This window comes from Solenopsis invicta, chromosome 7 (genome assembly GCF_016802725.1).
Source record: "Solenopsis invicta isolate M01_SB chromosome 7, UNIL_Sinv_3.0, whole genome shotgun sequence".
Classification (NCBI taxonomy): domain Eukaryota; kingdom Metazoa; phylum Arthropoda; class Insecta; order Hymenoptera; family Formicidae; genus Solenopsis; species Solenopsis invicta.
The window spans coordinates 8,775,821-8,790,087 of NC_052670.1; the positions used below are offsets into that span (position 1 = coordinate 8,775,821).

At 37.3% G+C, this 14,267-nt stretch overlaps 1 protein-coding gene across 9 annotated transcripts in view; it reads right to left on the reverse strand.

Moving 5' to 3' along the window:
* LOC105201666 (hemicentin-1) overlaps window positions 1–14,267 on the reverse strand; it is a 196,250-nt gene that overhangs the window by 122,093 nt on the left and 59,890 nt on the right. Inside the window, exons 1-2 of one of the 9 annotated variants that reach the window (XM_039451933.1) lie at window positions 1,720–1,963; window positions 111–230 (exon numbers count right to left, since the gene is read on the reverse strand). The exons of 6 other annotated variants lie outside the window; for them this stretch is intronic. The gene's annotated coding sequence lies outside the window, so the exon portion shown is untranslated. Of the gene's footprint in view, window positions 1–110; window positions 1,967–14,267 lie in introns of those variants that run through there. 2 more of the 9 variants (XM_039451935.1, XM_039451932.1) reach the window with 2 other exon arrangements.

Genomic DNA, 14,267 nt, shown 5'->3' on the forward strand with positions numbered 1-14,267 from the left:
ATAGTAATGTTCAAAATTATAATATTCTAAAAGTTAATTAATTGCTGCACGTATAAAATAATTAAACGAATTCAGTAAGTGACAAATAAAGTAATAAATAATACACTTACTTTAGGGTTGCTCCGCCGTCGCCCGATGCCTCCCTGGGCCTCCTCCTCCTCTCTTGTTCTTGCGTCCCTTCTTGTTTCTCGATGGCACTCACTAGATGATCACTCGCGGAAACATTGTCACTTTGTGATATCGACGAAATACGACAACCGCGAGATACGCGACAATCGACAATAGACAATTTCAATATTAGGTGCTCACGAAACGCAACATGTAACAGTTAATTACAATAACGACACGAGAAGCGACTTTGTAACGCGGTGATCCTTTTAAACTACAATCGAGCGCCGTAGATAAAAGTGCCAAAGCCGTGAATCGACTTGCTGTTTTCGAAATATTTAATCGTAAGATAATTCCGAACCGAATATCCCATGTTCTTTGTATTTATTTAATTATTAATAAATGTTTTGTTTACCGTGCACGTTATTTGTATCGTACCGTTCAATGATTCATGTATCATACTACGTTTCGCAATCCAGAAATTATAAGCAAATCACAAATCTATTTCCAAATATTAATTCATAAAGCATGTAAAATTCAACTAAAACAAATATTACCAAAGCGCGTAACATTTAACTGTAAGATAATTCCCGAACTAAATGTCCCATTTTAAAGCAGTTTTAAACCAATTATTAACGAGCGTTTTCTCCTGTTTACCGCGTGCATTATTAGTATCACGCCGTTCAACGATTCGTGTATCATTCTACGTTCGCAGTCCGGAAATAATAAGCGAATCACCAATCTATTCCGAATATTAATAAAGCATGTAAAATACATTTAACTATAAGATAATTCCGAATTGAATATCCCATGTTCTCCGGATTTTAAAGCGCTTTTAAATCAATTATTAATGAGTGTTTATCGCGTGCATTATTTGTTCATTCATCGCACCGTTCAATGATTCGTGTATCATTCTACGTTTGCAATCCGGAAATTATAAGCGAGTCACAAATCTCAATTCCAACTTAATAAAGCATATAAAACACATTTGTCACGAAGTAATTGGCATCGCGACACACGATGAGCCCGTGTCACGCTACGCATTGCGAACGTGAATCACATCCGAATTGCGTATCGCAGATGACAAAAATACAAGTGCAGGCTCACCTATTTTACGATTCACAATTGAAATCTTTGGCTACTTCAATTGACTGACTGATTGATCCGACTGATTGATCAACGATTTCGCATTTCGCGATCCAAATTTAATTCGCGTTCGCAGTGCGCAGCGCGACACACGCTTTATAGCGACAGTTAATCAATCGCGATCATTTCGTCAATGATGATCGCTAATTCGTTAACGGCAAACGAATCAGAGATATTATATATAGAGGAGAGGAGCCATAAACAGATCTGTAAGTGGAAATGTCCCCCCGTTAGAAAGAGAGAAAAGATAAGACCTATATTCTTGTCTTTGTTGTACTAGCGCCATTAAGAGAGAGATAGATTAAAGCTCCTGTTTTCTGTCTTTTTCTATCAACGAGTCACTTTTGAAGCTGGCTTCTCTACTCTACATGTAACATCTCTATGAAACGAACACGCGTTTCCAAAAAAAGTAAAGAACAACGCGACACGCGGAGTGTGATTCGCGTCACATCCAAAGGGGCTAACCTCTTTAGTCACACCTGCTTGTTCGAGAGTCGGAACTGTCTCACGAAATCGTCGCGATCTAACAAGTCGCCGGTGTACTCGTGGGCACAGCAGAATTATCTTAATACGAAGACACCTTGCACAACGCTCCGATGCCGACCGTGTACGACGCGCGGCGTATTACGTCGACGAGAAACGACGAACGCTATCGTAAGAAGTTGCGACCTGCGACTCGCGTCACTCGGCACCCGCAACGACGCGAAGTTGGCCGAGGAATGGTCGCGAGTATCGCGACCGTGAGACGTCGGAGCGTAAATAAGAGCGCGCGCGACGCGACCTTTGTAAATAAACGTATTAAGGGCGCGCCGGTTGACTTGCTACTTCAAAACATTTTCCGTATAAATTTATAAAATAATTCCAATACGGAAATATGTTTCGTTTTGTGCATCTAACCAGGTATTAATGAACAGTCGATATGCGCATTACATTACGCTTTCCGCACGTATCGCTTACCGTTATTTATAACTTAATACTCGATTCAAAGATTTGTATTTTATATATTCTACGTTCTCGAAAATAATAGCAAATTATATATAAATCACCGACAAAGTCAATTAACTCTCGCAATAGATATATGTATCGAGATAGCGATCAATTATTTCGTAACGTTAAATAGTGAAACATTTTTCACGCGATTTGTTAATTTAAAACAGAATTTCAATGTAAAATAGTTTGGATTTTATTATCCTATTTCGCGCTTCGTTTTCTGGACTCGTTAACGTTGTCTGTGCGAAAAAAAAAACAATCAACTAATATTGGTAAGTCGATTACTAACAGCAGATTTTAATTGCAAACTTATTTAATTCCTTTTTTAATAGAGTTTCCCAATCGAGAGGAATTCGTTAAGGCGATTTGACGCGCGGCATGCCGGCTTTATACAAGCCAGTGCAACAAAGCAATATTCAAAAATCCTTCAAGCACTAACCAATTGTTTAATATTTTGATTTACAATTTATATTGTGAGTTTGTTTTTTAAATTAAATTCATACAGTTGAAATAAAGATTCTGAATAATTTTCTATTAAGATGTTGTACGAAATAACGGCGTCTCGACAAAATCAGTCGCTGGGACGAAAAACATTTGTATAGGTGCAAGAATTTAAAATCGATATATTTTTAGTTACGTCAACTTTCTTCCAGAAACGCGATATTATTACATTGTTTTCGATAAAACGGTCTGATGATTGATACCTCTCTCAGAAAAACTGTTATCTCGCGAGACAACAGGAAGTTGCGAAGGATTGATACATTGATTGAGATGTCAGGTATTCAATAGCTCCCGTCGAGAATGCTAGTGCCGTAGGGTTTTGAACGCTACATCCATTAATCCAGCGAATCCAGGCTTATCCGACGGGGAATCGGCGGCGACGGCGAATCGCGTTTAAACGAGCCAACGACGCGTAATGACCGATTTCGCGTGACGTTCGGTCGCATTGTTCGGCGAATATGTGCGTCCGCAGTATATAAATATATTAATTATTAGGCAACACGATATTCGAGAAAAAAAAACAGCAGAGAAAATTTAGCACTCGCTCCTGTGAATTTTGTGATGCTTTACGTTATCTTAGCTCGTTCAACCGAATGGTGTAAACGTGAATATTAATCATAATCGCGGTGCAGGTACACGGTTTACGTGCGAGTCGTACGGCAAAAATAGCGACGTGAGCCAACAAAAATAAAGTTTTAACGCGTACCAATTTTCGTGCTCGTTTCGGCGTAACGTGAAATTTTTATGCATTTTTCTTTGATAAAACCATAAATCTTTAATACGATAAGCCGGCTGCGTCTTATGCTACTTTCATAAAAGTGCTTTCCATTTTTAGTTTTTGAAAAATTTACGTTGCTTATAAGATAATTACAATCGAGATTATCGACGAAATTTAAAATCCAGCCACCAAACATTGTAATTATTGCAATAAAAATCAAGAAATACAAAAGTAGTTTAATAAAAGTAAAATCATTTAGATAATAATAACAATAACTTTTAATGACTTTTTAAATATTCATAAATTAAGAGGGAAAAAATTTTTAATAAAAAAAATCCATTCTTTTTGTAATATATCATATAATTTGATGCAAGCATTTGTTTGTTCAATTTAAGAAAAAATATTTACTTTCAAGTAAATAGACATATATAATTTTGTATTTTTACATTTTTTATATCATGATTTTACAAATAAATTGATAACATTATTAAACTCAATTAAATTGTTCACTTAGATTTAAAAAATTTGATTATCTTGAATATAAAAATAGTCCAACAGTAAATGTTATCTAGAACTGCAAGAAAATATTACTTGAATAAAAAATATTTCTTCATTTTATTTACATAAATATTTCAATAAAGAAAATTTTAACTTGACTACAAGTAAGTCGTGGAAAGGGACCCAACAAGCAAATAATGTTTTTGTTGTAAAATATTCTTTTCTCAATGCAATTATGCTATTTAAACAAGCCAGTCAAATAAAAAATCGCAAAGTTGTATAATACTCTATGACTTAGTAATTAAATATCTTCATTTTTTCACTATGGAAAAAAAACATTTGATGCTTAGACATACGTGTATATATGATAGATCTCTATTTAATTTATATCATTTGGATATACGGCGGTGTAACTTCCGTCTCCTTCTTTTTCACATTATACTTCATCGACCTTGACAAACTGCGAGTTCAAGATGAACAAACGTGTTAATTCGCTAATAATTGTCTAAGCCATTCGTCTTGCTCAGAACGTTATCAGTGCTAAAAAGATAACGCGGGAGAATATTCTCTCTCTTGCGGGAGAAATCCTAGGGATTAACAATTATCAGGGAGGAGCGACGACCGATGAATAGCGCCTGACGAGAAGTTCGCGGGGAAGTTGGAAGCCGCGCGGAAACTTTTCTGCAAAATTGGAACGTACATAAGAAAAAGCCGGGCTTTCCGTCGACGAGCGCGGACGAAACGTCGACGCGGAGTCATGAATGATTCAAACGGGCGCGCGATCGAATAAACGTAAAATACGTACCCGCGTATACTTTCGTTTCTTTACTCCCCCCACCCTCCCCGACTGGAGCAGCACAATTTGCGATTTTGCGTGACACAAGAAAACTTGGTCGGAAATTTCAGAAATGCCGCGGAGTCGCGCACGCCGAGCGACGAGACGGCCCCGGACGGAATCGGAAGTCGATCGTTCGATATCTTCGCAACACCGCGAAACTGATTTCAATTGATTGATTTTCAACGCGGACGTCATAATTGCGACGAATTCATCCGAATGTTTAACTGATGAATATTGAAATCGTAGACTGTTATCAAATGACTCTCGTTATGTATTTAAATCACTGTAGGAAAGACCGAAAGAAGAAAGCGTTAGACAGTGCAAATTGTCCGTCAGCTTTCAGAAACTATTACAGGGAATTAAATTGCAAAGAAAAGAAAAAAGAGGGAAATATTATATATATGAAAACGTAACACGAAATATTTTTCCTTGTTCCGCACGTAACCGTCAGAATAAGCCGCAGTGCGACGGGATAAATCCCAGGAAACGCCGGTTCGGGTAACATTTTTATGCACTACGCAGGGGCATAGTTTTAAGGATCTCGCTGTCAGTCGCGATTTCCGAGGGCACACGTGTAAACTTCATAGCGACAAATTTCAGCAGCTTAACGGTAGAAATACGCGGGGGTGGAAAGGGCCACGGGGGCGGGCGGGCAAAAAGCGCTGGAGCGGAAGTGGCGCGCACCGGGTGTATGCCACGGCCGTCGTCGACTGATTTATCGACTCAACCTCCTCCGCGCCCGGCGTAGGTACGGGCGAAGTCGCGAATGAATTCCGAAAGAGGCGAATAAAGTCACAATCTGAAATGTCTGTTGGGCGTTTCACTTACGCGTAAAGCAAGTAAATTTATTCGATGAAAAGATGATGTTTTTGTTAATCGTACACAGTCGCGAAACTAATTGTCCGGACACGGAATATTGGGAGATATTTTATGCTCAAATTCACCAAATGTTATAGGGAAAACTTGTTTAGAAGTAAAAAATCTCTTGTAAGTGATACTGTTAATATACTGTTAAAAGTATCGTGAAATTTAATGTATTTTTATATTAAACGTAAAATTTAATATATCCATAACTGAAAAATATATGCGTTTTTGACAACATTAAATATTTTTTAATGTATCCGTTGGGACTTTATTTCTGTTACCTTACATTAAATTCTACTGCCGATTTTAAACAGCGCACATTTCTGTCAAAAATAAACTTTTGTTCAAAAAATTCATTAGTCTGTTATTAACAAAATCATATTGAAACATGTATTTGAATAAAATTGCAATAAAGCACCGATTCTGCTTTTCCTCTATCCTCACCTGTTTTCACTTAAGTCTAAAAATATAAAGGTAAAATTGTGGCAACATCAAATAAACAAGATAATATTATATACAGTGGCGAAATTAATTGCCCGGATATATACAATATTGAAAGTTTATTTTATGCTACACATCAAAAACAAATTTTTGATGGAAATGCATTACTGGCAGGAGTTTTCACTTCCAATCATATTTTCTCTAAAAAATTATAATATTTGGTAAATTTGTAGCACAAAATAAATTTCCGTATCTTGCGTCCGGACAATTAATTTCGTGACTGTCTACTGCTGATTTACTGTCGTACGATTTACAATGATCGTGAAAACAGAGATATGATATTTCTAATTTCCATAAATGTGAAGTATACCTGAGCAACTTTTTATTTCGGACGAATGTTATGGCCCGAAACATTTCTTTTTTTTTTAACATGGTATGTTACAGACATTCATCTTGTCTGCATTTGTATCTTGTGCAATGCCATTAAACTAATAATGCGTTAATTAATTTCGGAATGCCGAGCATCGCGGCATTTTGTTGTACCGCGAGATAGCAAGAATGGGAGAAACCCGAATTATGTGCGCGAATTTGCATGAAGGTAAATTGTAAGCAGCAAAAGCGTATCAAGACGGCTAAGTGCTCTGCGGCGACTAAATTTATTGCCAAGATTCTCCAGAAACTGTATTTGTGATGTATAAAAAATATAGGTAAAGGGGCCATTAATCGCGAGTACGTCGTTATGAACGCGTTATAAAAATATTTCAAAATTTTGAAATTTTCCATATATATAATTTGATTATTTCAAATTTTCTGTATTACTTTATCATAATTTACGTTATATTATTTTTATATTACCTGATAAAACAAAAATATGCATTTAAAGGAAAAAGGATATTTGAAATCTGAGAATTATAAATCGATACCTAAAACGCTGTTAAAAAAACGCAGCAAAATTCAGTGTAACAAAAGCAAATTTCGAACAGGTAAAAAAAAGTTAAATGTTGTCAAAAGTGCATTGAATTTCATGCACATACCTTTCGGTAATGGATACATTAAATTTAATGTACTTGTGTAACTTAAAAATACATTGAATTTTGTGACACTTTTAACAGCGAATAAATATATTAATGCAATGCGCGTTCAAAAAAAAGATAATAAAATTTAATTAATATCTTATCAAAAAGATTACAATTATAATTCACAACATTTCATACACTGCATTAAATAAAGAATTGATCGAGGGGACGTACCAAAGGCGAGAAAATGTCCGGCTCGCCCGAACGTCTGTGAGATTTCCGATTCTTCTTCTTAATTTAAATCGAAGTTAGGAAAGGATGCTTGTAGGCACTTAATCGGCGGAAACGGGAGGTAGATATATAACGGACCAACGGAAAGTCGATGAAAAGTCTCCAGTATGCTCCATCCCTTTTCCTTTTCCTTCCCACGTTTTCTCGAGGACTCGCCCGGTCGGCCTTTTACCTCTTTGCAATCGTCGGCGAGCCGGGAATCGATTCTTTTTTAATCTCAAAGTAATTTGAATTAACGGCGGGAGGAATGCCGCGGCAGAGAATACTCTGGATCTCGATATAAAGAGGCGAACTCCCCCTTTCGAGCGTTTTCAAGCGCCCCGCCGCGCCGTAGAACGATTCGTTAAGATCGCCTAGATTTCAGGCGCTTGGTAGTTTTCTGTCTCGTTCGCTAAACTGCAACTACTGCGCGCTTCTCGTCCCTATTAAACAATCATTTTGATCGAAAATATTCTCGAAAGCCGCTTACTTGACTGAGGGAAAAAAAATGGTACAAGAGTACTTTCATTTTAGACAGAAGATGACGTTCACTTTAACGTCGAGAAGAAATCCGCTCCAAATTGCTTTTGAAAAATCTGGAGATGAAAGATGTAATATTCCAGCATTTCTTATGCATCAGCCACATTTAATTATTACATAATTAAAATAATAATAATGTATAATTTCTCATCAATTGTCTAACGCCGATGAACGTTTTTTGTTTTTACGCATATGTGGAGCATATATATGCTTGAACACTCTTTTAACAAACACTATTCTCTTTGATGAAATTTTGCGATTCATACGAATAAAAATATACCGAATAACATAGACGAATATAACTCTCAATGAAGTAAAGAGAAGGAAACACGAAACCGCGCGGGAGCACGCAATGCGTTATCGAAAAATGTATCTCTTTCCCGAGTATGCGTGTAAAAGCTTCATGACATTCGATATTTAATATAACGCACGCGATGTTTAATTTTGATAGATATCTCTTGCATTGAATGAACGTTAATTCGGTTAAAACGCATTGGTAAAATGCATTACATTCTGCAAGAGTCTGAATGGAAGCGTAAAAAAAAGAGAGCCACTGACAAGATTATTCTTTTGACGAATGCCCGACAGCTAGATCGATGAGCTCGACATCCTAGCATTTCGCTCGATAAGCAGCATCGCCAATATCCTTCGACTAAAATACATCTCGCATGAAAATACATTACAAAAATACATTCGCCGACCGAGCATATCGATTACACCGCCAATTTGTTTTATATTTTTTTAATACAATCAAATCATGCTTTCAATTAGCATTGATTGCCGATTGCGTATGTGACTGAAAATATTTTTATGAATGTTTTCCCTTTTTTTCTATTTTAATTAAAAGAAAGGTGAAAGATATAAAAGTGTAAAAGATAAAAAAGCACATGTTATGTGCAATCCGATTTTTCACTTTCCATTTTAAACTCTATTCTCAAACCATTTTTATTCACATTGCTCTGGTTTAATAAAAAATTGTTTTTGTGAAAATATTTGTAAATGTTGTTTTTATTGGACAAAAGAATTCGCTCGTTATTATCACTAACAAATGGTCTTTACAGTTATATTTGAGTAATTCGAGGAAAGAGAAACTGTCGGATTACTAATCATTGTATAGGTTAATACGATCAGGTTAACGAGGTCAAACCCGTAGCTCGTTAAAGCGAATCGACAGTGAGCAGGTTCTTTCAATTAAAAAGTTGTATCTCCCGTAAAAATGCAATGGAGCTTTTATGTTGAAAGCGCATTAAAGTTTCGTAACATTCTGCACGCGCCTTTAAACGAAATTAATAGTTGAATTTGCGAGAGGTGATCCCTCTCTCGTGTACGAAAACCATACCAAACGTAACGTTTTCAAAGCAATCCGAACACAAGAAACTTGTGCGCCGGTACATGAGAATGTCGTTAGAAAAATTCCGATTCGAACGCGAACGAAAGTCGAGCGGAGTTAATGCGCGTTCGATGATGTAGCGCATTGTTCCGGGCAATCGCTATAACTCTTCCGATGGAAAATATGCAACTGAAACTTGCAGAAGCTTTGAAAACTGTTGGAGCGTATTGCTATGTATTTTCCATTACGAAGTTTCTTCGCATGTGCGTGTATATGTGTGTACGTGTGTGTGTGTGTGTGTGCGCGTGCGCGTGCGCGCTTGCGTGCGTGTACATGGCAAAATTGCTTAATTTATGGCGCGCTATACCAGGCGCTTTGTTAACATATTAGAGTGTTTGTTAGAAAGTGCGTTCGATACATGAGCGAGTAAAGCGAACTGAATTAACTAACAATGGAATTCCGCGCATTGTTGCAGAACGCGCCCCCGTATTTTCGTGAGATAAACAGAACCGTGAATTTACTTTCACTCGCATAATCAGAGAAAAGTTGATTCGAGTCCCCGGCAGAGGAAAGAGAATCCTCGCGCGCTTAATTTTCCAATGCTATCCCGATTAAAATTAACAGATACAGCCTTTCATCTCGTTCAATAACTTGATAACGGAAGAGACAATTAAAATGATAATCTCGTATAACCGAATATTCTGCGTGGGGATATCAACAATTGTCTGTAGACAATATTTAATTATGCCAATATGCCAAATGAATATTGATTTACTTCGTCTCTCCCGGCGCAAAAATATTCGAATACATTCCCAATCAGTTTTTGAATTGTTAAATAAACACTTCAATTTTCAGTTTAAAACTAAATTTCGAAAGTTTTCACTCGCATTATATAATTCGTATATAAAAAGAAATCACGTTTAAAAAAAAATTGTTTTTCTATTTTCTAATTTCACACGTTAAAGTGAGTAGCATTTACAAATGGAATCGCAAATATTCCTCTTTTCCTCGAGCAAGTGCTCTTTTGGAGACTTTTTGCGAATGCAATCACTTCTAACATTATCACAGTCGATCCCGGCACGAGAAGAGAGAGAGAGAGAACCATATTCAAAGACACCTCAGCGACTGGAAGTCATCGCGAAACGGTGGTTCTTCAGCCTGGCACTCTTCTTGCAATTTAACGCTTCTATTGGTTAAAAAAGGACGCGAAGAAGCGGAGGAGCGCCACGAGGCCTCTCGTTCGACCATCGATCGTTCGCTCGCACCCTTTATACCCTCGGTACCTTTCGGCGGCTTCTTCCCCGTGGAAGAATAGCTCGGCTTAAGTGGTAAATCTTGTCCTTGCGACAACGACGGTGCCGAGGAATAGCGTCGGTGTTGGTGAGACGATCCCCGGTTGACTAAAGTTGATAGCGGTCGCGCGCAAGCTAAAGCGGAGTCCCCGAAGTTTCGTCGTGGCGCGGTACATCTCGATCGAATTCTGTGCTCCGCTTGCCGCCGCTCTTTGGTACACGTATACGCGCGCACACGGTGACAATGTGGCGCGCGGCGCGACACCCACACGTTTATATCGGGTCGAAGATACGACATACAGCCACAATCGCGAAACGACATACAACGAACGGTGTCTATATGTGCTACGACGGCGGCGACGAACGGTGTCTATATGTGCTACGACGGCGGCGGCGGCGGCGGCGGAGTCTTCGTTCGTGGACCCGCGTACGTGTGCTATAACAGGCAAGTAGAAAGAGGATGCGGCTGTAACGGGCGTGCAGCATGTGGCACATAAGGCCGGGACCACGGATACATAATGCAAACAGTTTGGGCCAAGCCCCGGTCACAAGTTTAACTTAGTTTGCTACATAGGGTGCAGGGTAATTGCATTTACTCTGACGTCTGTAGGTTCTCGCCGCGCGCGATTCCGACCTACCTACCTACCTACCTACCTACCTATCCCCCAGTTGCGCGCCGTTCACCACCCCTCTATCCAACCCCGTTCCTGCCTTTGGTTCGCTTACCCTCACACACAGTCGCCTCCGCGCTTTCCAGGAGACCTCGTCCTACCGCGATATGGAGAGAACAAGAGAGAGAGAGAGAGAGAGAGAGAGAGAGAAAGAAGAAACGAAGAGGGAGAGAAAGAGAGCTCGACTGCTGCCATGAGCCGTAAATGAAGATTCCCAAAACTGCATCTGCACCGACCCCGGGTCAGCCAACTGCCGCGGACAGTTTTGCGAGGTCGCTCGCTCGATCGCTTCGTCGGCTGCATCGTAGTTTCCGGAGTTTGTTATTGGTTCTAAGACCGGCGCGGCGTCGAAGCCACACTCTACCTAAGTGCGATGAGTTACTACTGGCACTGCGGCCACCAGTGTAGAGACGGTCGCAAAACGCGATCATCAGATTCAATTTCGATCAAGCTGAATACTACAATTAAACGCGGAAACGGATATCTCACAATTTTCATTAATCGCACGTGTATTTATTTATGAATTTTCCGCGCACAATTTTCCGAGTAAACGCACAATCAAATTTTAAATGAGCACTAATTTAATTATCTTCAAATTTATTATTTCCAGGTTCTTCTCTAGTTTATTATTTCCAGATAAGAAAATAAGAATTTATTAAACGAAGCTTTTGAAATCTCTCAAAACATACATTTATTAAACTTTTAAAGAAGTTTATTTTTGGCTTCTCTTAAAAAAATCTTATAAAAACTTGATCAAAGATTGAAGAATTATAATATAAGATTGTATTTGATATATAATAGTGCTAAAGAAAAATTGTAAAAACATAAAACTGAAAATAAAATTAAAAGAAAGTAAGGACAATTTTCAATAAAATTAAAATTACGATATGTAAGGGAAAATTGCTGAATGCGTCCGGTCTCCTTTAGAGTACTGTTCAATATTTTACATTGTTACTCTTAATATAAGCAACATTTAATGTCAAAAATAAAAAATAAGAAATAGAAATAGAAATTTAACAAATTTCATTTTGTTTCCTGTATGCTATCAACATTTTAGAAAATCAGGTATACCATATTTCATGTAAATTTTTCAACTTATATAGCTAATCATAACATAATTACGCAATTTTATTTTGATTATATTTTCATAAAAGAAGGTTTCTTATAAGATATTTTACATTTATTGTACGTACAGACTTTCAATTATTATAAAATTAAATCAATATTTTTATAAACTCTATCAAGTTTCCTAATTTGTACCATCAAAAATTTTACTATAAAGAAATGATACTAATATAAGATTGATAAGTGATAATAAGAAAATTAGTAATTGCCATGAAAAAAATATGTCACTTACAAAAATTAATTTAACGCGGTTTTATTTCAGTATTCTTACCTTTTCATTATTGTTATTTATTAATTATTAAATGTGATTAATATTTGATCGCGTTTTCAATAAATTATTAATAAAACAAATATTATTTAATTTTTTCTTATATTTTTAGTTGCTTTAATTCATAAATTTGATATTTTCAAAGACGATACGATTTAGGAGACCAATATAAACGCTTTAGGCGACCAATTTTCTAAATCATACTTTTCGCAGCATGCTATACAAAAACTATATTATAACTAATTAATTTATTATTACTAAAAAGTTTTAACATGTAATAATAGATGATTGAAACAATTTCGAACTTTGATTTGCATCCAAAACAACACCAAATGCGAAATATAATAAAAACTATCTTAAGTGGTACGCATTTCGTTCGTACGCATGATACACAAAAATTAATTTGATATCTAATCATTAGGAAAATTGAACACTATTGATACTAAATAGCTCAGAAAATGTAATGCGACTGCAGCAGCAGTGGCGATGCATCAGATATAGGTAGTCCCAAAATTCCGGACTAAACCGCCAGTGTGGTTTCGGTCGACTGTCACGGATAGTTTCACAAGACTATACTCTGTGGCAGATACATATTCTGCGGCAGCAGAAGTTGGTTATTAGTTCTAACGTTTGTATCGGGCACCGAGAACGCGTATTCTTGGCCAGTATATCGATTCAGGCGCGATTAGAGGAACATCATAAACGCCCAGTGAATGTTGAAACTGCGATTTCCGGTTTCTCGCTCAACTTTTATACGACGACGATATTACCGGCGTATAAATCGGGGTGGCCTTTCGTAATATGCAAAGTTGAACTACAGTGATTTAATAAGCAAGATTCTCCGAAGCGCGTACAACGAAGTCGGGGGCCGTTATTGAAACGACCGAATGTAATACCAGTGCAGTTTTGCGATATTCTACACCTGCTACTTCGTACGCGTTTGCCGAACGAACACTCGGGAGTCTTTTAAGACTGATATCGGCTACGTATGAGCACAATGTGCGTTGAATTCGAAGTACAAATTACGCGAGGATCGACCGATTCTTGCTTATACAAGGTGTTTCAGAAATAGCTGGCCAAACTTTAAAAGCATATTCCACTCATTGTAAGGATAAAAAAAAGTCATATAAACATGGGTTTGAAAATGTTTCCTTTCCAAGTTATAAACATTTTTTGATTTTACAGAAATTGCTGGAAATAATTTCCTTTCGCATCAATGCATGCTTCGCATTGACGTCGCATAGGTTGTCGAAAACGTTCAAAAATTCTCGGAGTATTTCGTATTTTTTCACACGGCAATAATACAGTTTCAAAGTACTTCTACAGTAGCAACAGAAGTATCGTACATGAGAGTCTTAAGATGCCCCCATAAGTAAAAATTCAAAAGGTTTAAATCGGGAAAACGTGCAAACCAAGCAATGGGTCCTCCTTTACCAATTCATGAATTGATGTAATTATTATTCAGGAACTCTCGAGCAATGCGGTTAAAATGTGCTACAGCTCTATCATGCATAAACCAAATTTGATTGCGTATCTGTAGTGGAATGTCTTCTAATAATATAGGGAGTTGCGTTTCCAAAAACTGTCTGTAGTTGTTATTATTAAGCGTAGGTGAAAAAAAATCGGTCCAAAAAGAAAATTTCGGAAGGAA